This window comes from Puntigrus tetrazona, chromosome 23 (genome assembly GCF_018831695.1).
Source record: "Puntigrus tetrazona isolate hp1 chromosome 23, ASM1883169v1, whole genome shotgun sequence".
Lineage (NCBI taxonomy): Eukaryota > Metazoa > Chordata > Actinopteri > Cypriniformes > Cyprinidae > Puntigrus > Puntigrus tetrazona.
Genome location: NC_056721.1, coordinates 8,360,884 through 8,382,671, shown reverse-complemented (window position 1 = coordinate 8,382,671; position 21,788 = coordinate 8,360,884). Strand labels below are relative to the sequence as shown.

The 21,788-nt window shown below is 36.2% G+C and overlaps 1 pseudogene; it reads right to left on the bottom strand.

Annotated features, from left to right (window-relative positions):
* Positions 1-398: 398 nt before the first annotated feature.
* Positions 399-20,246, bottom strand: LOC122329214 (annotated as a pseudogene).
* Between the last annotated feature and the right edge of the window lie 1,542 nt (positions 20,247-21,788).

Below are 21,788 nucleotides of genomic sequence, written 5' to 3'. Positions count from 1 at the left end.
TCAATAATTTTCCCTCTTTTTTTTTTTTTTCGCAGGTCCTTCCCACAAAGGACTTGACTAATGATCCATGGACAAAATGAAGCATTCAAATTTATTCATTAATCATTCATCTCCAGCTCATTGAAAATGCTAAACTTCCACAAAATTAAGATTGAATATTGAAAAGTGATTGAGGGAGACAGCTCTCTGAGGAGACAGGAAAAGAGAGGATAAACAAGCGAGAAATGGGGGGAAAAAAATGACAAAGGACGCCGAGCGAGAGGCGGTCGAGACCAACCCCAGCCTGGTTAGGGTTACGCAGGTATACTATCCGCTAGTTAAGGTCAGAGGGGTTTAAGTAGGTGTAATTAGATCCAAGAATCTAGAGAAGCGTAGAATTTCTGTCAACACAGCCCCTAATTATTCTCTTTTCCAATTAATGGTGACATAGATTAATTATCTGATGAGGCAAAGCCAATTGCAATCATTCACCCCGCTAAAATTAGATCATTCCTGACAGTAGCATGAAAGTCACCTGCTTCATTGTTATGGATTGGGCCGTGAGCGTCGGACAGGGGAGAGAGTGAAGCATGCTGGGGGTTTAAGTAAGTTGTCTGGCGCAGGTGAGCGTCCAATTACTCCGCTATCTGAACTGTAGGCGTCTTCCTGCTCCATCCGTCGGCATCTGCGACGGGTCTGTTTGCTTGCTGCGGGACATGGCTGCTAGTTGAGTCATCTGTCAGCGAGAGCAGGAACTCAGAGAGGCGCTGGATTGCGTTTGACAACTCCTCCTGTTTAAATAGGCAAGCAAATGGAATCAATGAGTGCTGGCTAATTCGCTCACGGAAACCTGTGGTGGAGCCGCAAAAGATGGACGTCCACATTCCCTGCGTTTATATAGGAAAGACCCGGTGCAGTAGCACAGTGTGTGTCAGCAGCAGTGTTAACTAACCAGCCAGGCTTTACATTCAATTCCAATCAAAAATAAACTAGAACAGATTTTTAATATATACGTATAAAAATGCAAATATATATATATATATATATATATATGTAAATATATATTGCATAAACAAAAACGTATATTTTTGATACGATTAATCGTTTGGCAGCACTAATATACTCACTACTTTGGGGATTAGTATAGTTTGGAATGCTTAAATTGATCAGAATTGACAGAAAAGACATTTTGAACGCTATAAAAGATTTGGGTTTGAAAAAATGCTGTTCTTTTTAACTATTCATAGAAGAATGCTGAAAAAAGTTTCAGTTTCCACAAAAATACGATGCAGGATAACTGTTTTTGACATTACTAATAATGTTGAAATGATGTTTTTGGCCATCAGATCATCATATTAGACAAAAAGATAAAAATATTCACTTAGTTAATTACAAATTAATTACAAATTAACAACGCATTTAATAAAACGATTTGAAAGCATAAAGAGTGAGATTGCATAGACATTTCAGTTATATCTACAAATATATGTACAGTATAAAATGATTTCTGAGTGATCATGTGACTGAAGACTGAAATGTGGCTGATAAAAATTCATCTTTGCATCATAGGAATCATTTCAAACTGTATTCTAATAGAATAGTATATATATATATATATATATATATATATATATATATATATATATATATATATATATATGTGATCAAATAACTGAAGTCTTGGTTCCTTTTAAAAAAAAGAATTATTTCTGACCCCAGAATTTTATTAAAGTAATGTTCTACCAAAAATAAAATACGTAAAACATTTCATCCTACATTTTGCTCTTTCCAAATGCAGATACTTTCGAACGGTCGTCATTAGAGAAAGATGCTTTTTATCCGTAAATCAGTGTAGTTTTACAAGTCAAACTTTCCTGAATCGTCAGAGCTACGCTGACAACTGAGACCATCCGAGTTCGTAAAAGATAAGATGGAGAAAGACAAAACAAAGGGACGAGAAAGACGGTGTGTGCCACACTCCTGAACCGCGCGCATGGGTTCAGTGCATGCCTGTTTTAAAAAACCTCAGCAACCAGTTTTTCTATTAAACTGCCTTGCACTGTCAACCAGCTTGGGAACTGAGCTGGCCTAGCCATGCAGAAATTTTCTGACTAACAATTATATCAGAAACAAGATCTTGGATTACGGTCCCCCGAGAGCAGCGCAGTGGGCGTTCGCTCCAATTATTACTGGCCATTCACAACTCTCCACCCTGCTCTCTGTTGTTAGCAATTGTCAATTATGCTATCCCTGGTGTAAACTTGCATAACCCGGAACTGAGTGCCCAATCTTGCAGCGGCGTTTCGAGATGACAGGCTTGCACGCTTTCTCTATTTCGTTTTACTCTTCCCCCATCTCTATACTTCAGTAGAGCTGCTTGGAAGCAGTCATTTGTTTCTCAGGAAGACACAGGGACAAATCAGTGCAACTAGTTTTTGCAATCCGCAACCTTCGGGTTCCTCGCGAATAGACGGGTGGACAACTTTTGCTTGTGGTATGAGAAAAAAATGTTTGGAAAGAATTGGCAACGATAAAAAGCCTTTGTGCACAGGGCAACAAAATATCTGTGCTGCTTTAATATGATTAAAAAGGTCATGAAATGGGAAAGTTAGCCATTACGTTAACATCATACTATTAGATACCTGAATGACTAAACAAGAATGTTGTTCTTTTTTGACTTAAAAAAACTAGTATGATATGAGTCTCAACTTAAAAAGCATAATATAAAGCATTTCATTTTTAAAGTAAAGTGACCTCAAGTAAATAAGGACACTTTTTGCCATTGAGATGAGTGGGAAAATCGTCCAATTATCCAGTTTCTAATTAGCAGTTTTTTTTTACTCCAAATGTGTGGCAACAAATAAACTGTGCAGTTAAAAATTAAATGACATAAAAGCGCAATCCATAACTTTTTGTGTTCAACATTTACAAAATGCATATAATAACCATGTACGCCATTTCCCAAAGCGTGTTTTTGGCTTATTATAGGCACACCTACAATAAGTGTTAATATTCGGACTATTTAGGCTGGTTCGGGTAGGTACCGCTGCGGAGGAGTACCTGCGTGATTCGTCAACAGAGAGAAGTAGATCCGGCTACAATGTTCTTCCGCGACACGCACGCAGCTCCGTTTATTAACTAGAGCGCCAAAAGCTATGCACTGCAGCTTTAAGAATGGTGATAAAAATAATAACCTTGAAAAGAAAGAAAGAAAGGCAAAGAGAAACAAAACTGCAGTGATTTGATGGTGTGAAAATGTGTCCATTTATAACCGTGAAAAAATTATCATTGTAGCCGTTGAGATATTATAAGTGAGAGTTATTTTCCTCCACGAGCTCCATGAACCCTTCTTGTCACACGGCCCGGGACAACATTCCCGGATGTCCCCCTGACAACAGACATGAATGCATTAGTCACTTGAACTATTATTGAAAGCTTGGCACGTAATGGAGACATGACCAGAAAACTTATATGACCAGGAAATAGCTGTCAGAGGCAATACCAAAAATAGCTCCCAAATAGAAAACCTTCCATTAGAGATGGAGACATGGGACAACTTAGATCACTTGTACAACGTTTCTCTTTAGAAATATTTTCTAGATGTATGTTTTTTTGTAAAATTGCATATCTAATAGCCTCTTATTGCCCAAGAGGGGGCCTCTGACTATCTAATGCCACAGGTTTATTTATTCCCAAGCCTTTAACATCAAAGGTTTGCGACTACATCACCTCCATAGTTTTGGGTCATTTATTGCTATGCCTCGCCATACTCTGATTTTACAATGTAAAGTCTCCTCTACACAATGCTAGTCTGTGTCTGGGGGAGGAGATCAACGCAGAGCTGTGACAAAGTTTAGAGTAAGGCTGCTCCTTTTGTCCTTCACACTCGGAGGAGCTTGAAGAACTCCTCGTCTTCATGCTCCATTCACCAGCCTGACTTCCAGAGCTGGCCTCCCCTGACTGAGCCACAAACACACCGCCGCTCACCTCATTATAAGCACGCATAGCACACCTTCCACTGAGACCAAATGCCTTTTGTGTTAGAGCATCCAAACACTGCGGTTACATTATTCCAGTATACAAAATCGTGTTAAATGCAATGCTAATTTTAATCATTATTTAAATATAATTTAAATAACCATTCATTTGTGTATGCATACAGTTTTTTTTCGTATGTGTGCAAGATGGACTCTTGTCTCGTTGTTTTTGGCAGCTTAAGCCATGATCACTACATTTTTAATATTTTTGTAATTATTTTTGCATTATGTTTCTTGAAGTTTACATATAAAGCACAAAAACATACAAATATATGGAAAGATTGATTATTTTGATTTTGATGATATTTTGATGATTATTATTTTATTGATTATTTATCTTTGGGGGTCCTTTAAAGGAATAGTTCACCCAAAAATAAAAAAAATTCTCTCATCATTTACTCGCCCTCAAGTATTTCCAAACCTATGAATTTCTTTGTTTTGCTAAACACAAAGAGAGATATTTTGAAAAAAGTTTGCAACCAGGTTGTTTCAGTCAGCATTGACTTCGATAGTATTTTCTTCCTACTATGGAAGTCAATGGTGATTAAATGATCAACTACTTTCTAAATATCTTCAGAACAAATCAATTCATACAAATTTGGAAGTACTTGCGGTGAGCGACAAATTTTATTTTTAAGTGAACTGTTCTATTGAGGCTTGCCAGTAATCAGACAGTGTTATGATTTATGATTGGCTAATGTCACTGCATAGTAAACAGTATCAACACCCCCCTCGCTATTGCATGTGAGAGTTATGACAAAATAAAAAAGCAAAACAAAGCATTCCCAGATCCAGAAACGTAATGAATACATTGGTAAAAGAGTCCATGGGACATCAGCGGCTTAACTTCAGTTTTCTAACTCCACGAGTATACTTTTTTGCGCAAAGAAAACAAAAAGAACAAAATTTACTCAACCATTCCTCTCCGACGAGTTACATCTTCCGCCATTTTAGAGAGTATCACAACGCATACGCATGCTATCCATCAGAACGTAAACAACCCTGATTATGTCAAATATATTTAAGCTCAAGGATTGATTCTGATTGGCTCCCGATGTTTTTATCATCTTCTGAAAGTAATATCGCTTCTCTGTGCCTTTATCGTTATAGCTGTGGTGTGGGTTCTGCCATTCTTTAATATTGAGAACGATACTATAGAAAGAACTATACTTTTTTTCACTTCATTGACGCAGACGTGAGTGGAGCGGCCGATGAAATGGTGATAAAGACATTTACATGTACTGCGAATATATGATATTAGAAAATAAATTATCTATCGACCAAAATGAAATAATATTAATGCTTCGGTCTACACCAAATTTCTGAATCTCAAAATGGCCCAACGTCTTGGCTATATAATTCATAAACTTCTTGTTCAAACTCTTATGACTTCCTTTACCGGTGGACAAAAGGAGATGTTTTCCAAAACGTTCACACTATTCTCTCCCATGCAATGAAGTAGATGGTGACCATCTGCTGTCAAGTTCCACAAAGCGTCATAAACATAGTCCATGTGTGCGGTATTTCATATCTGAATAGCTTTTATGAGTCACAAGCTAAAATGTAAGCCATTATTCATTGAAAGTGTATTTGACAGCCACGGTCACCATTCGCTTCCGTTGTATTGCAACGTGCACACTATTCCAAACATCTCCTTATTTATTTCATGACCAAATTAAAAATTTTTAAGTGAAATATTCCTTAAAGGTTAACTGCCTTAACCTCGACAAGCATTTATCCGAGTGGGACCCATTGTAGTATTTAGTGCGATACTTACAAATAGTGTTGTGTGTGAGTGTGTGTGTGTGTGTGTGTTGTGTGGGGTACTAAAGAGCCCATACCTGGAGGGCTTTCATTTTCTGGTTGTTCTGGTTGGAGAGGGTCTGGAAGCGGGCCAGCTCTGCCTGGCTGTAGACGCTGCGGTGTTTGAAGTATTTTAGCATGGCTTTGTGCATCCTCTTCTGCAACAAAGAAAGCTGGGAAGAAAGAAAGAAAGAGGGAGAGAGAGAGAGAGAGAAAGAGAGGGGGAATTGGTAAGGCAGGAGAGGAAATTAATGGCAGTGTTCAAGAAGAATGATGGAGGGGAATAGAAAGCAGTCAATAGCCCATTCTGCAGTACACGGGGCTGACAGGAATTTCACAGTCTCTTGCTCTCCCTGCCCACTCATGTGCACTGGGCGGAAACCAGTCACATCTGGCTGCCAGGATGGGGGGTTAATTTTCTCTAAATGCTTCAGCGGTTTTGTTCTAGCTCAGGCAAACTCGGTGACTGCAAAGCTGATGAGTAAAATATTTCGACTTCACTCACTTTAACTTTATACCAATCCCCTCAGACATATTTTACACATACACAAAAAGTCATGAACCCCTGCCGCAACTTGAGAAATTATTCTGAGTATACTGGAAAAAAAGAAAAAAATGAGAGAGAGAGAGTGTGTGTGTGTGTGTGTTTGTGTGTGTGTGTGAGAGAGAGAGAGATTAGAGAAGAAAGAAAGAAAGAAAGCATGCTGCTCTCTTTATTATTTGTGCAGTTTTCCAGAAAAAAGGGGTTTCAATTCGGAGGGATGTCGTCCTTGTTTCGCCCCATCTCTTCTCTCTTCCTTTAAGCTTATCATTGCTTGGCAATGTGTTCTTGAGACATGAAAAAACTAAAGCGAATTAGCTCAGCCTTTAACTGAACGAGTACAAAAATGTCCTTTATGGAGCTGTGTCAAAACCTGTACTATCCTATTAATGCTACAAGTAACAATAGTTACAATATACTGTAGAAAGATATCGTCGGGAAAAAAAGCGATATCAGAAAGTGATGAGATACTATCCTCATCCGCGCTTTCTCTCGTCTGTACAGTATCTGTGCTCGTATAACAACTCGACTTGGCACGTCTGAGATGTATACAAAGCAATTTCTGTTAGGCCTTCAGGGTTACCTTTTGTTTACAAGCACTAAAGTGATTCTGGAAGTTTAGGTAGGCCCACGGGTTGTGCATTTTACCACTGCAAGGGGGCGCTCTAGTTCTCCTATTCGGACTAAACTGGCAAAATGCCACTGTATATGTTAACCTGCGTTATATATAAAAGGCATCTGTTGATGTTAAGGACATAATTGCAGTGTCCATTATAGCAGTCAAGCTAGACACACATTTGGAGTCAACTGATAAAAGCGCAAAACAAAGAAGTTTGTCAGCATAACCAAAAGATGCCACATAAAACCAAATAAATAATTTAATGCCATCTGTCACTAGCACACTAATGCAGATATTCAGACTCATTTTTAGCTGAAAAATATAATAGTTAAATAGTAACTGTAACTAGCACTTTAGCACACAATAAAACAGCATAAAATGTTAAATATAATGCATTAGGCTGTATTAGGTATCATTGCACTGCACCCTACTCATTGACTGATTTAATATATTACATTTTTATAATTATATGATTGAAAGTGGGGATATTTTTTTCAGTCGTGCATTTTTAATCTTACTGGGGCAATGAAATAAATTCGAATTCATATAAATTGCACACCGAACTGATCAGATTTAGCAAGTCGTCACTAATATATAGCCACATAAACAGCGCACCATCCGGATCTATTTCTCATGATAAATGTGGTGCCGCAATTTCATACATATGGAGCAGGTGTTTTAATAGGCATCTGATAAATATACATTCTATTCAAACTATTCATAATAGACACCTATACATACTCGGCACGGCACGGAAAACCTTTCAAAAATGGTAAGCCGCCATAAGAATCCATATTAAATTGAGCGCAGCTCGGCCTATGCGTCCTTACAGATACGTATGGAAGTTTAAGAAGAGCTTGTCGTAAACCTCTAAGAGATGCGACTACATCCGCTCTGAAGGAGAGAAAGCCGTACCAGACTGAAAATAAACAACAAACTGTAAAAAGGCTGAATACTGAGTAAAAGAAAATCAGGCTTTGATCATGAGCGTGGAGAATCCCGTCCACAGGATTTGCCTTTTGCATGCATTTCTCACTTGATAACATTCATGTAGTTAGATGAGGAGTTGTACGAGTATTAGCCTTTTGGGGAACAAACAATGTGTCTTGCTCTTCAGTAGAGTTTTACCATCAGTGCTAGAATAACAAATCATATTAAAATGATCTACAGCTCAAAAAAAATGCTATATACTTAAAGTGACAGATTATGTCTAGATCAGGATAACTAGTAATAATCTCAAGCAACAACAATGGTACTATTACAGTAATGATCTCTGGACTAATGTCACAAAGACACAAAGCTGAAGTGTGCAATTTATTTTGTTTATACACTTTCTCTGATCTTAGCATAATGTGCAGACAGTGGTAAGTAAGCCGTTTGCACATTGATTGTTAAAAAAATATGAACATTGCTCTCAGCAGTATTTCAAATGAGCGTTTTGAACGAATCATTCCGATGAATGAAACTAGTTTTGCTTCGAGACTAAAAGAGGCTCCTTGAACGAACCGAATGAACAAGGGATCACATTCATAAAGCAACTGAATGAATCTCAAATGATGTAAGGACATTATTGAAACTCTACTTTCATTCTAGCTTGTTTTCACGGATTCATCTTTTTTAAAAGCTTTATTTATAACAATTATCGATCTGCTTTATAATCATTAGTGGGGAAAATGAGTATCTTAGTGTATTAGTCATAAGCTCTGTAGTTATGTTTTCACTCTGCGTTGTTTAATGAATCAGTAAAAGTCATTCTTAAGACAAAGCGATATTCATTTTACAGGTATCTACAGCATAATAATGTAACCTACAAAAAAACCTAACTAAACAAAGTGAAAAAACAAACGTTCTTGATGAAGACATAAAAAAACTACATAGTTAGAGAGATTAATGAAAAACCACTCTGCGATCAAAATAATTATTAGGTTAATGCATCTGAATTGTATTTATAATTAAGTTTTAACATCGACAGCTATTAAACTAAGTGATGCATATTTGTCGGTTAGACATAAATTAAAAAGGTAAGATTTCTGTTTGCATTTATTTTTAAATAATCATATTTTCAAAATGCATTATTTTAAGTGCTTAGAATGAGCATAAATGTATTTATTCTAAAAAAAGAGTGGAAATGCGTTAGATTAAAAATACAGCAAGCTGTGGAAAAAGCAATATTCAGTTAGTTCAAATATATGAGATATTGCCAATATCTCATATATTTTAGCTAACTTAATATGGCATAATAGACAATACCCACGTTTATTATATATGTAGCTTGGGTTGTATTTTTTCGTGATAAAAAAACAACGACTTGGTATTGTGTATTTAAACCACAGTACCTTTATTAGTATTATTACTAAAATCTTATTGCTATTTATGTATGACTGACAAATATGCATTACATAAACTTTATCCGTTTCTGTTTTCCTAGTCCTTGTGCATCGCAACCAAACCATGATGCAAAGCGATGGAAACCTGTTCAAAAACAGTCATTATTTTTACAGCCATTTTGCATGCCACGGACCTTACACTTACCAGCTTTAACCTCTCGCTACAAACAGCAGCATCTGAAAACATCTCTACGTTGACAAGTGTTTGTAGCTATGCCAAAAAACGCGCTTATATAACGTCGTTTGGGAATGACTAATGCCGTCTGCACTCCATAGGTACACACTGCACTTGCACGCTGCGGCGTTGATGAATACCAGCGAAACCACCCATCCTTTAGTGATGGACGTACATGTCATATTAGCATTTTCCCAAACGTTCCTGAGACGCTGGTTCTTGAGAGCGTTTGCATCTGCTACGTGCCTGTTTCCACTCGCTGCCATGTGAGATGGAATAAACACACATGCACGCCAGAGCCACGCTGTCATGAAGCTTATCTCATCGTGATTAGATTACTGCAGTGGCCTCCTAGCTGACTGCCCAACTAAAACCAACCACCTATGACAGGCTGTGTGGAGCACGCGGCGCACGCTAGTCGCGCGAGACCTCTCTCTCATCACTATTTTGCATGCCTGCTGTCTATCTCTGATGGCAAAGATAGACAACCACATCATTCACACATGCAGAAAATAGCCTTGATGTACACACACACACACACACACACACACACACACACACACACACGGAGAGCCGTAGAAAAAATGTGTTCGCGGTAATGAGAGTTACCTGCTTGTGATCTCGGATGTAGGCCTCTGCTCGGTTTCTTCGGTCAGAAACATAAGCGGCTTCTTGTCTGGCAATCATCAGAGCTTTCTGCAGCTCGTGATACTCCTGCGCTAACTCCAGATTGACTTTTAGCGCTTCTCGTAGATTAACCTGGAACAGATTCGCACAGGATGCTCTCCGTCAGCTTCTGAGAGACAAAGATAGCATTAAAAGAAGCAAGGCAAAGAATCGAGGCTGAGCCTCGTTTAAAGCGGTTTACCCAAAAATCGTAAAAACCTGCACGGCTTTATTGTTAATTATTTCAATACTTATTTTTCCATGCAATTACAACGAATCAAGGTGAAGCTTCACAAAAGCTGATTGAACGCACTGTATTTCAACTGTTCTGAAGTCATACGACAGCTTTTTGTGCGAGGAACAGACCAAAATTTAAGTTATTAAGCTGATAATCTTGCCCTCCAGTGGGCTGTTAACCTCTGTCACGGATCATTGAGTCAGTGAGTTGAACTTGAGAACTGGATTAGTCCGATTCATGAACAAATCATTCAGTTTTGTGAACTGGATCAACTGATTCATTAAAAGCATCCGATTCAAAAGAATGATTAGATCATGACTAGACATTGCAACTTTCGTCCTGAACTCATATGAATGTAGCAAAAAGACGCTTCAGTTTAGGTTTATTGGCCACTTTTTATGATACACTTTTTTCCATGTCCAAAAAAAAAAAAAAAAAAAAAGAAAAATTGACTTTTAAATGCTGTTTCTTTAAATGTGATTAATTGTGAAATTTACTAGCAATGAATGTTGTTTCTACACCACTTTCTTTCAGTTACTTTTATAGTACTTCTGAATTATTTGAACAACCTGAAGACTGATTCAATCATTTTGTCAATATGCACAATGCCGAATCAAACCCACAACCTTGTGCTTTCATTTTACATTTCACTTTGGTACCAGTTAGTGGACAGTACTGCAAAGATGGCAGTTAAATTACAATAATCTGGTAAAAGACAGCATTTAAAATTGATTTTAATTTTTAGCATTCATTTATTTATAGTTATTAGTTATTTACAGTTATATTATAGTTTTTCGCGATTTTGCTGTGCTTTTATCATTTCCATAAGTCTTTATTTTAATAATGTACTAATTAGTTTTATTTCAGTTTTTGGATCTTCAACTTAATGCTCCTCAAGGCAACATTATTTTAAATTTTTAAGTTTTTAATTCAGTATTTATAGTAGAAGAAAATCTTTTTTGTCAAATTTGTATATCTTATTTTAGCTTTATTTAATTTTTACAAAATATTGAAATAGTTTTGGTAATAGTTAACAATAACAATCCTCGACACTTATTTTGATACTTTGTGCATGCATTGCAGTAACTTTTTCAGCATTTTTCAGTGTCCTCCCATTTTTATAATACAGAGTGATTCTCACGTGGCTCGCATGTTTCTTCGCATTTCGCATGTTTTACGCTAAACGCATCCTCTTGAATCGCGGTAACTCTAGTAATCATACAGCACTTGAGGTAGTATGCAAACAAATTACGATAAATAAGCGTCTGATTTGCTTGTCTCCACAATCTCCACAACCCTGTGTCAGCACGTGGAGAGAGAGCTATGGAAAGAAAGATGGAGAGAGAAAGAGAAGAACATTTTCTGCTCTACCTGAGAATAAGGAATAATGAAGTGTGTCTGGGCAGTAAAACGACCCAGCGCTAAACTGATGAGTTTAACCCAGCACCGAGAGTGGCAGTAAACATGACAAATGCCGGCTATTGATTTAAAGCTTAATTACTGCATGCAGTGCTGACAAAACCCGTCTGATGCACCTCTGAAATGTAAATGGGACAAATTACACTTCATTGGCCATAAGAAACTGATGGTGTCTGCACTTTGCATCCTACTGCTTTTCTACTCACTGAGCGTCTGACTTCATCAAGTAAACAAGCTACATGAGAATATGATGAGGGGAGAGAAAAAACCCCAGTTCAGCTTGTGAGGAAGTCACAGCGGAGTGTGTCCATAAGTGCAAGTTACATTTAACGCATCTTGACTGATTGTGTAAGAAAACGCACAACTGTTTAAAAGGGAACAAGTGTTACGAGGTTATAATCCGTGCCGTACAGTAAAAAAAAAAAAACCCGTTTACTTGTTTCATTCACGTTCTACATGGCCTTTCTGAGATCAATTAAACAGCGCTAGTTTAACAAAGGAAAAAAAAAAAAATGTCAGGATGTAATCATTTGTTGCTCCGCACTTTCCCCTCAGAAATATTTTACAGTATGGAAGTAAAATGGGTTGTAAACACACGTGTAAGTGTAATTTGACATTGACCTTAATGGAGCGAGCAATGCAAAGGTCATGGCATTGATTCTCAAAGAATACACGTGAGGGTGAAACAGATGCTTTGAATAAAAGCATCTGCCAAGCGCGGACAGATAGGAATAAAGGAAATACATTTTTCACATTTTTATCTTACTAAATGTTTCTAAATTAATCATGCCTTTAATGAACAAATCAATCGTTTTATCCAAAAAAAACAAAAAGCCTTCTTCTAATAAGCGTGTCCCTCTGATCTAAAACACATGACGCTGCGTTCGTCGTCCGCTGTCATGCGTCACTATCCATATATTTCCTGTGTTTATTATCATCTCATGACTGTGACGTCTCAACGATGCGCCTCAGGTCAATCGAAGGCACTCTGACACAGTCTCTCTTTGTTGGAAATGTTAAAAGTCGAATCGTTTCTGTTGGGCGATGAATCTTTGTGCTGCTTTATTGTTTCCTGTGAGAAGTCTAAAGAGACTCTCTGCTCTGCTGCCCTGCAGCAAGTTAATGGCAGACTGGCTCTATGAGGGAGGACTTTTAATTCGGCTCCTGTCTCGCACCAACAACTTGTTTTGGAGTTGCTGCTTCTGCGCGCATGGCGGATTAAGCCCCATTGCCTTTTCTTGTTTTGAACTAATGCATTCTTGATCACCGTTTAATGAAACTATATACCACATGGCGATTTCACATTAGATAAGCCATGTGAGACTCATCAGGCGCGGGCTCTGACTGAGGCCATAATCCCGAAACTCAACTCCCCCAATAAATAGCTTTTCCCTCCGAAAATGAAGTGATAATACGTGGGTTTCATGCAAAACATAACATATTATCTCTGACGGAAAATTATAAGAGCTTTCATCAAATTATTAGGGGAAATGTTAGTAGAGGTGTGATATTCTGGAGCAAAGGTGCAAGATGATTTGCTTTACTTGAAACATTATGGAAACATATTGTGGATATCAGAAGATGCACAAACAGACAATATTAATGTACTGAATGTGTTTAAAAAATAAATGCCAAAGTTATTTGTATGTACAACTTTAGGAATGAGATCTATCTATCTATAGGTCATTCCATGAAATTTCCATTTGGAAAAAACAAAAAATAAAATAAGTTTGATAAACATTTTTTAAACATCCAAGAAAATTGTATCGCGCCATCTCAGTCTATGTGATTTCTTATTTTATGACTTATTTTTTCTACTTCATGTTTTGTCAACCCTGTTACAGGCACAAACGTTACTATATAGTATAGTTTGAGTAGAACTCATATGCCACTGAATGATATAAGCATTAGCTCAATAATATAAGGTGACCTTTAAAATGTTTGAATTTTATGCAGACAATCTTTAAAAACAGGGTCAATCCTAATCAATGGCATCCTTGTTACCCCGTCAACAGTTGTTACTCTAAAAAGTAACAATTCGACAGTAACGGGTTTGATGATTTCAAAACAAATTTGCCAATAGCCGAGCTCACACACTTTGAAAAGGACTTTACTTGTAGATATTGATTATATTAAATGTAAGATTTTTTTTTTTAAATCTACATTTTATAAATGGTAACGGGATTGACCCTCCCCTCAGTCAAGCCTCACAAATCGTCAAAAACAACATTATAGAGGAGCGAGTGAAACGTGATTATGTTGGAATCCTGGTTGACAGATGATGTAACCTCCTAGAAATTATGTCACTTGAATGCAAATTATTTTAAAAGGGTTTTTTGGAGAGGGTAACAGGGTTGACAGGAAATCAGGAACATTTTTATGTAAAAAAAAAAAAAAATTAAATTGTATATTTATTATATAAAAACGTATACTTGCGTCAAAAACAGTGAGACTATATTTAAAACAATATTCAGATGTGATTTTTGTATCATTTTGTAAATTAAAAGTCCTGCTAAATAAGAAAAAACATTGTGGAACAAGCCAAAAACCTTACCCTTACCAGCATAAATGCTATTTAAAAATTTTTTATATTTAATTGACTTTTTTTGATGTAATATTGATGAAAAACATGCATAGTATTGTCATGTTTTCAAATTGCACATTTATGTTGTTATATGTTCATTTATGTTACCATGTTGTTATATTAAATCTATGTTTTGATTATTTCATAGGTATACAAAAGACACTGGTTTTGTGGAATAACCCCTATCTGTCTATCTATACATGCATACAGAAAACCTACTCAGGAATAGCATAAATCATTGAACTTTAAATGATTTGTGACGTTTATACATCTTATTAGTTATTCATAGATGAAACAGTTAGCATTTCAGATGTTATTAATACATTATTATTGTAACATTTAGAAACATGAAAATATATTAATGCTAGAACCACACTTACTGTGCATATAACTGCAGATATGATTAACATAATAGCTGCTGTCAACACAAACAACGAGCTAACAGTAAATAATACTGTACAAAAGGCTTTTTGTTATATATGTTTTGTTCTCAGTGTCAAAAAACGTATCATTTTGTATCGCTGGGTATTCCATAAAAATGACACGGTGCATCATCATACAAAGGAAATCTAAATATTTATAAAGGTAATTTCAGCTTGAATGGTGATTGGAGCACATCAAATCCCTAACCTATCAAATGCACTCATGCTCGTTCGGCTTCAGCTGATCTGTTTTCTGATATGTAAAGAAAACATTTGTTAACCTGGATTATAAGTATTTAAATAGCAAAGCTGATCTAGGATCAGCCCATATAGGAAGCCCTGGCAAAATAATCTTGATATAAATGTAAATATGAAAGAAAGGGTTCTTAACCTCTGTGTCCTTCATGATAGCCTGGCGTTGAGTGAACAGCGCTGAGTGAATCTGTGCATGGTGAGACTTCCTCTCTTTCAAGGAAGCTATATCCCTGTTCACGTTATCCATCACTACTTTGGCTGTCCCATGTTTGAATGCCATAGTGTCTGACAAACCCCTAAAACAGGCAACAAATATAATAATAAACTAGATATAAGATATAGATATACAATTATGAACTAGCATGGAAGTCTTATGCATATATATATATATATATATATATATATATATATATATATATATATATATATATATATGTTCTAAATGGAATGTTGGTGTTTTTGTTAATTCATATTTGAATGTTCTAAATGGAATGTTGGTGTTTTTTGTTTGTTTATATTGGAATGTTCTAAATGGAATGTTGTTCTTTTTGTTTGTTTATACTGGAATGTTATTTTATTTGAATTTTCTAAATGGAATGTTGGCCTTTTTGTTAGTTCATATTTGAATATTCTAAATGGAATGTTGGCGTTTTTGTTTGTTTATATTTGAATGTTCTAAATGGAATGTTGCCGTTTTTGTTTGTTTATACTGGAATGTTTTAAATGGAATTTTGGAATGTTTTTTGTTAGTTCATATTTGAATGTTCAAAATGGAATGGTAGCATTTTTGTTAGTTCGTATTTGAATGTTCTATATATATATATATATATATATATATATATATATAATGAACAGTGTTTCTTACTGTAGCTCTGCTATAAGATGAGGCATAGTGCTGATGGTTAGCTCCATCACATCTGATTCTTGCTTTAACTCTTTCGACTTCAGATTAAGCTCCTTGATCCGGTTTGAAATCTCCTCATACTTCAGTGCCGTCACACTAAGGCTTTCCTAATGACAAATAACAAACTGTGATAAAATGAATAAACATGACATTATTTAATCACTTTTCAAGACTTTAAGTAAGCTTTTCATCTCCAATACTGTTTATATGTATATGTGTATATACAAAAAAAACCCACAATTGCTTATTAGCATGCTTGTTATTAACATATTGGCTGTTCATTAGTTCTTATAAAGCATTTTCTGCATTTCCATATTCTACCTACCCTATACCTAAACTTAACTACAACTACTGTACTAACTATTAATAAGCAGTAATTAAGGAGCGTAATAAGTCATATTACATATTTTATGGTTTTGTTAATGGCAAGAATTGGACCTCAAAGTAAAGCGTGACTGACATTTATAACTCATACCTTAATATAAATCAAGTACAATTTTTTTTTCACCTTCACAGAATTAAAACATTCTTGATAGCGTTTCTTTTTCTCCTCAAAATCATCGGAGAGGCTTCTGTGTGCAGTGTGCGTGTCACTTAGTTTGGCTTTTAAGTTTTCAGTTGTCTGAGAAAAAAACATGAATACAAAGAGAAAATACATACGTGTGCAATTAATAACTTTAGTCATGGTTACTCCATAAAACTCAACGATAGCTTGACTAGACAACATGAATCAATACTGACAGTTTTTAATAAATTACTTTGCCCTATTTATCAGTGTCCAACACCAAATTATTTTTCGCTTCCTCTCATGTAACAAAAGCCACATAGGTGGGAAAAAAACAATATCATAGCATAACATGTTACATATAATCAAATGCATAACACAATTAGAAGAAGTGCATAATTCAATTAATCTGAAATTGTACAATATTTCAAAGAGGATTTTTTACTGATTTTTTACACTATGCCCATCAGAGTTACCTCAGCTTTCTCTGTATATATCTGTCTAAGTTGTTCCACCTCAGTCTCCAGTTGGCGGCTGTAGACAAAGCGTCTTCGTACTTTTCTGCAGCTCACCTTTCTCCTTCGCGTCTGTTTGTTCACGGTCATATTCGGCTGCTTCTGCGTCCCTGTTACCCTGAACATACCAATCCCAAACATTACCAGACACAGAAAATCTACCGCATAAACTACAGTAACACTGACATCGCTTCACGGCTATCAGTTTATTTATTTATTTATTTAATCGCGTAAAGATGTATTAATAAGGAACATCTGGCTTTACTTTGAGAATGTCTAAGGTGGTCTTTTCAGTCAGTATCAGGCCCTTCATTTTGTCTGTCTCTTTCTGCCACCAAAAGAAAAGACAGCAAAATCACTTGATTAGGAAACAAAACATGGCAAACAAGACAGCGGCAAAATCTAAAGCAGCTCAGAAATGACTAAGTACAACTCCCTGTAAGACATTAAACTGCTGTAATCAACCAATACTGACACATTTCTAATGTAAAATAATAGTCTACTAATAACTGTTTACATGTTGTTTTGCCTGTGGAACACAAAAGCCACAGAGGATGAAAAGATTTTCACTGAAGAAGAATTTATATTTTGGCTCGTTCCTCAAATAAAGCATTGAAAGGCTTCAGAAGGCGGTATATAAAGTATCAGTCATGTGTATTAATTTTTGGTGTTTTAATGACATTTTGGTTCCCAAAAGAACAATTATTAATTTGAATAGACTTGACATTTTTACTACAGAAACTTTTTTGAAGTGGCACGGTTAGGTTCTTGAATATTAAAGGATGGAACCATCAATGCCAATAAAGAACCATGAGATTTGACAGAATTATTGTGAAAGCGTCATGAGGGTCGGTAAATGATGATATCATTTTATTTTTGCATCCATTGACCTTGCTCATGAACTCATGTGTACACGTGAATGGGCAGGTGTCCTCTTACCCTGTTCTTCAGCTCCTCCAGAAAGGTCTGACGTTCTAAACAGTCCAGCTTGGCTTTGGTGTCTGAGTGAACGGCGGAGACCTGGTCAAATTCAGTTTTGACCGCTTTCCACTGCTTTTCCTCAAACCGATCTTCAGCAGGACACGCTCACGATCCTTCAGTAGCTTTCTCACAGCCTGCTCACTGGAACAAAACGGCCACAAGCACCATCATAAAACACAGTCCGTCCCCCGAGATCCACAGCACGATGTACAGCAGCCTGCTCACAAAAATGCTTACACAGCATTCAGCAAATTTCACAACTGGAAATGAAAATGATCTAAATACAGTATGTGACATCCAACTGATTTGATCGCCAAATGAGAGATTAATTACTGCAATAGTTATGAACACGACATTAAGTTTTGAATGCATTACATTAACAACAAGCTGCCTGATTCTTCTGATTTGTTTACAAAAATATCAGTCAAGCGATAAAGTATTTTCAGCATCATTTTATGAAACAAATAACTACAGCATTCAAATTCAAAATACTTACTTAATACAAATATGAGAGCAAAACCTTTATTTTAAGATTAATTATTTTACAGCATTATATATACTTTTAATTTTATTATATATATATATATATATATATATATATATATATATATATATATATGTTTATGCTCAGTAAATTAACACGTCAGTATATTTTGGTAAATAACAAAATACAACTATACATTTATTTTAAATTGGCATATAATTGGGGCATATAATTAGGGTTCATGGTATTACTATGCATAAATTTCAATGTCTGATTTTCCATCTCAGTTTTAACATGATGTGTGTCAACGGCTTCCAGTCATTTTCATTATACAAAAACAGCCCATTATGCTGCATGACACATAAACTGCTATTACCGTAATCATAAACATGCTAGTTTACAGCATTTATTTACCTGTAGCAGCTCCTGAATCAGAAGTCTAGCGCATTCACAAAAAAAACAGCTCACATCCGCATTGCAAAATAAAGCGGAGAAAGGTATTTTGCGTTCTAAATCATTGTGTTAGTTCATGCTTTGTTGCTGCTTCACAGCATTTTAATTTCAAACAATGCCCACACACCTACACATTTTTAATGAAGTGGAATTAGAGTTGTTGCATGATTTCATGACATGATCTGCGGAACACAGATTCTGTGTTGATAATTAAAGAATCCAACACTCACACAACAGACCAATGAACCACAAGACATTTCCAGCACATTTCTCATAGTGTTGTCATTAGAGTCTCCATCTCAACCTGGAATCTAATGCCGATCCATAAAGTTCTGTGTCAAGTTCAGAATCCCTACTGTATATCCAGATTTTTCCACGTCGTATTTTCTCACGATTCAACTATAGATTCAGCGAAAGCGGTAATACATGAACAGCACTATTGGCTTGTGTGCCAAAACATATGGTCTTCATAGATCTTATGGAGGCAACATCATTTGTTGTTGCCGTGCCATGGACAATTTAGGAGAAGCAGCAACAGTGGACTGTTTTTCATTTGGATCGATTTCATTTTCTGCAGTTGTAAGAAAATTCTATTTGTCGTGGTTCTCGTCGTCCAGTAAATAATAAGTATAAAGACGCCATGTTGATTACAGTTAAACACAATTACGCCTTTTTTTGTATCGCTAGGATTTTCAGCATTTCCTTTGAAATAAATGCAGACTATTTCAAAATAAAAATTCCCCTCATCTTGTTCCAAACGTGTAAGAGGCACCAGAGCACGTTCAAGGCTCAAAAAGGTAGTAAAGACATTGTTAAAATAGTCCATGTGACATCGGTGGTTCGATTCTAATGTTGTGAAACTACAAGAATATTTTTGTGCGCAAAGAAAAATAAAGTCGGTTTCTCGATGAATGCATGTAGAGAAGAAATCAACGCATGTTTTGTTTCTTTACATACAAAAGTATTTTTGTAGCTTCGCAAAATGAAGGTTGAACCACTGATGTCACTTGGGTGTCTTCAATACTTTCTGGCTCTTGAACGTAGTAGTTGTGTTGTCTTGGATTTCATCAAAAATATCTTAATTTGTGTTTCTCAAGGTCTTACGGGGGGTTTGGAATGACGTTGAAAATAACATGAACATTTTCATATTTTGTGAACTGTTCCTTTAAATTAAAAAGTTAAGTTTAGATGGGGACGAACCTTTGTAGATCTTTCTCTCGTAGTCTTTGATTTCCAGTTTGCAGCTCTTTGTTTTTGTCTCGGAGGGTTGATAAGTCATTTCTCTTTTGGCTTAGATGCATCCAACACAGACACCTTTCCATCACCTTCAAGTTTCTGATAAACACAGTGATGCCCATTATTTAAATGCTATTATGGACTTTTTCTTCGTTTAAGAGGACCACCGAATCACGTTCACATGCAGTGCGCCAAGAAAAAGAGCCTATTTTTAAGCGTCTTTGCTCATGTAAAGTTTAGCGCTTGTTCTAGCACACAAAGCGTAAGAATATTTTCAAATAGTTCTTATTTCAAAACTGTAACTGGCACCACGTCAAACACGCATGATGATTAAAACATTACTTTAGCGCCACCTATGGTCGAACCCAGTTTTTTTTTTCCCTTGTGAAAAGTTTTTAAACTTTTAAACTCTGTTGTGGTGGAACAACATCACGAAAAAACCAAAATACAAATTTAAAAGGAATAAACAAACTGCTAAAGGAAACAACGTAGGCGCTCTGCGCTCATTAAACTCAAGCGTAGTGTAATTGTGAAATCAGGGCTTAAAGACAAAATGGGCTCTAAGGAATAAACCACGTGAATCCAGATGAGAATCGTGGGCCTTTCCTGCCCTCAGAGAAGGACGTGAGGTTGACATCACCAGCGGCACATAATTTCACCTCTGGTAGTTATATCATCTCAAATAACAGCATAGGTATACTCACAGATGTTTGTATTTGGTTTGAAGCTGCACCACGTCGCTCTTAACACATGCCTCAGTTTCTCTTCTTTATGTCGTTTTTCAACTTTTTGGTGTTCTGGCTAAAAAAGAAAGGCAAAGTAAATTAATATTTGTCACAGAAGCTATATATTTAAATAATAAAAAATGAATTAACAGAGCTTATAGTCGTTACAATATTCCTAAGAAATGGTACAGAATGTGTAGGTGGGATCCCCATCCCTCTCCCGAAGCAGCTTCCTTCTACGTACGTCACATCACCGTGCACTCTCTCAAACTGATCGTCTTTTTCACCAAGAGCTTTGATTTGAGTAAATCTCTCAGTGTTAGTGTTTCCTATAAACTCTTTGAATTTTCTTCCGAAACACCTCCACTGTGACTGCAGCTACTGTAACTCACTCCTGTAAGCGAGAAAGAAATCATATCATTCCCGTGATCACTTTTGCGTCTATATCCTTGCACTTCTTTACAGATGGAAGAGCTGGTTCAAGATGACATCAGATCCTGTTAAAACACTGCTCAGCTCTGGCAGTATTTCATACACAGATTTAACCCGAAAAAACACACCGCATTAGAGCGTTCTGTTTGATTTCATTTTATTAATCCATATAATGTCAGTATGTTTTTTTTCTTTGTGGCTATATCAAACGCATAATATTCTGAAATCTGCAAGTCTATAAATCATAACGATAAACATGTCCACAGAGGACTGATTCTAAGCAATGTTTTCCAATGGGACATTTACAGAAAATAAACAGTTTACGAGAAATAAAGTGTTAGGTTATTAGTAAAGCACAAATATCTGGTGCAACCTTTCCAATAAAGATAACGATAATTATTAAGTGAATAAAATGTCTTAAAATAATT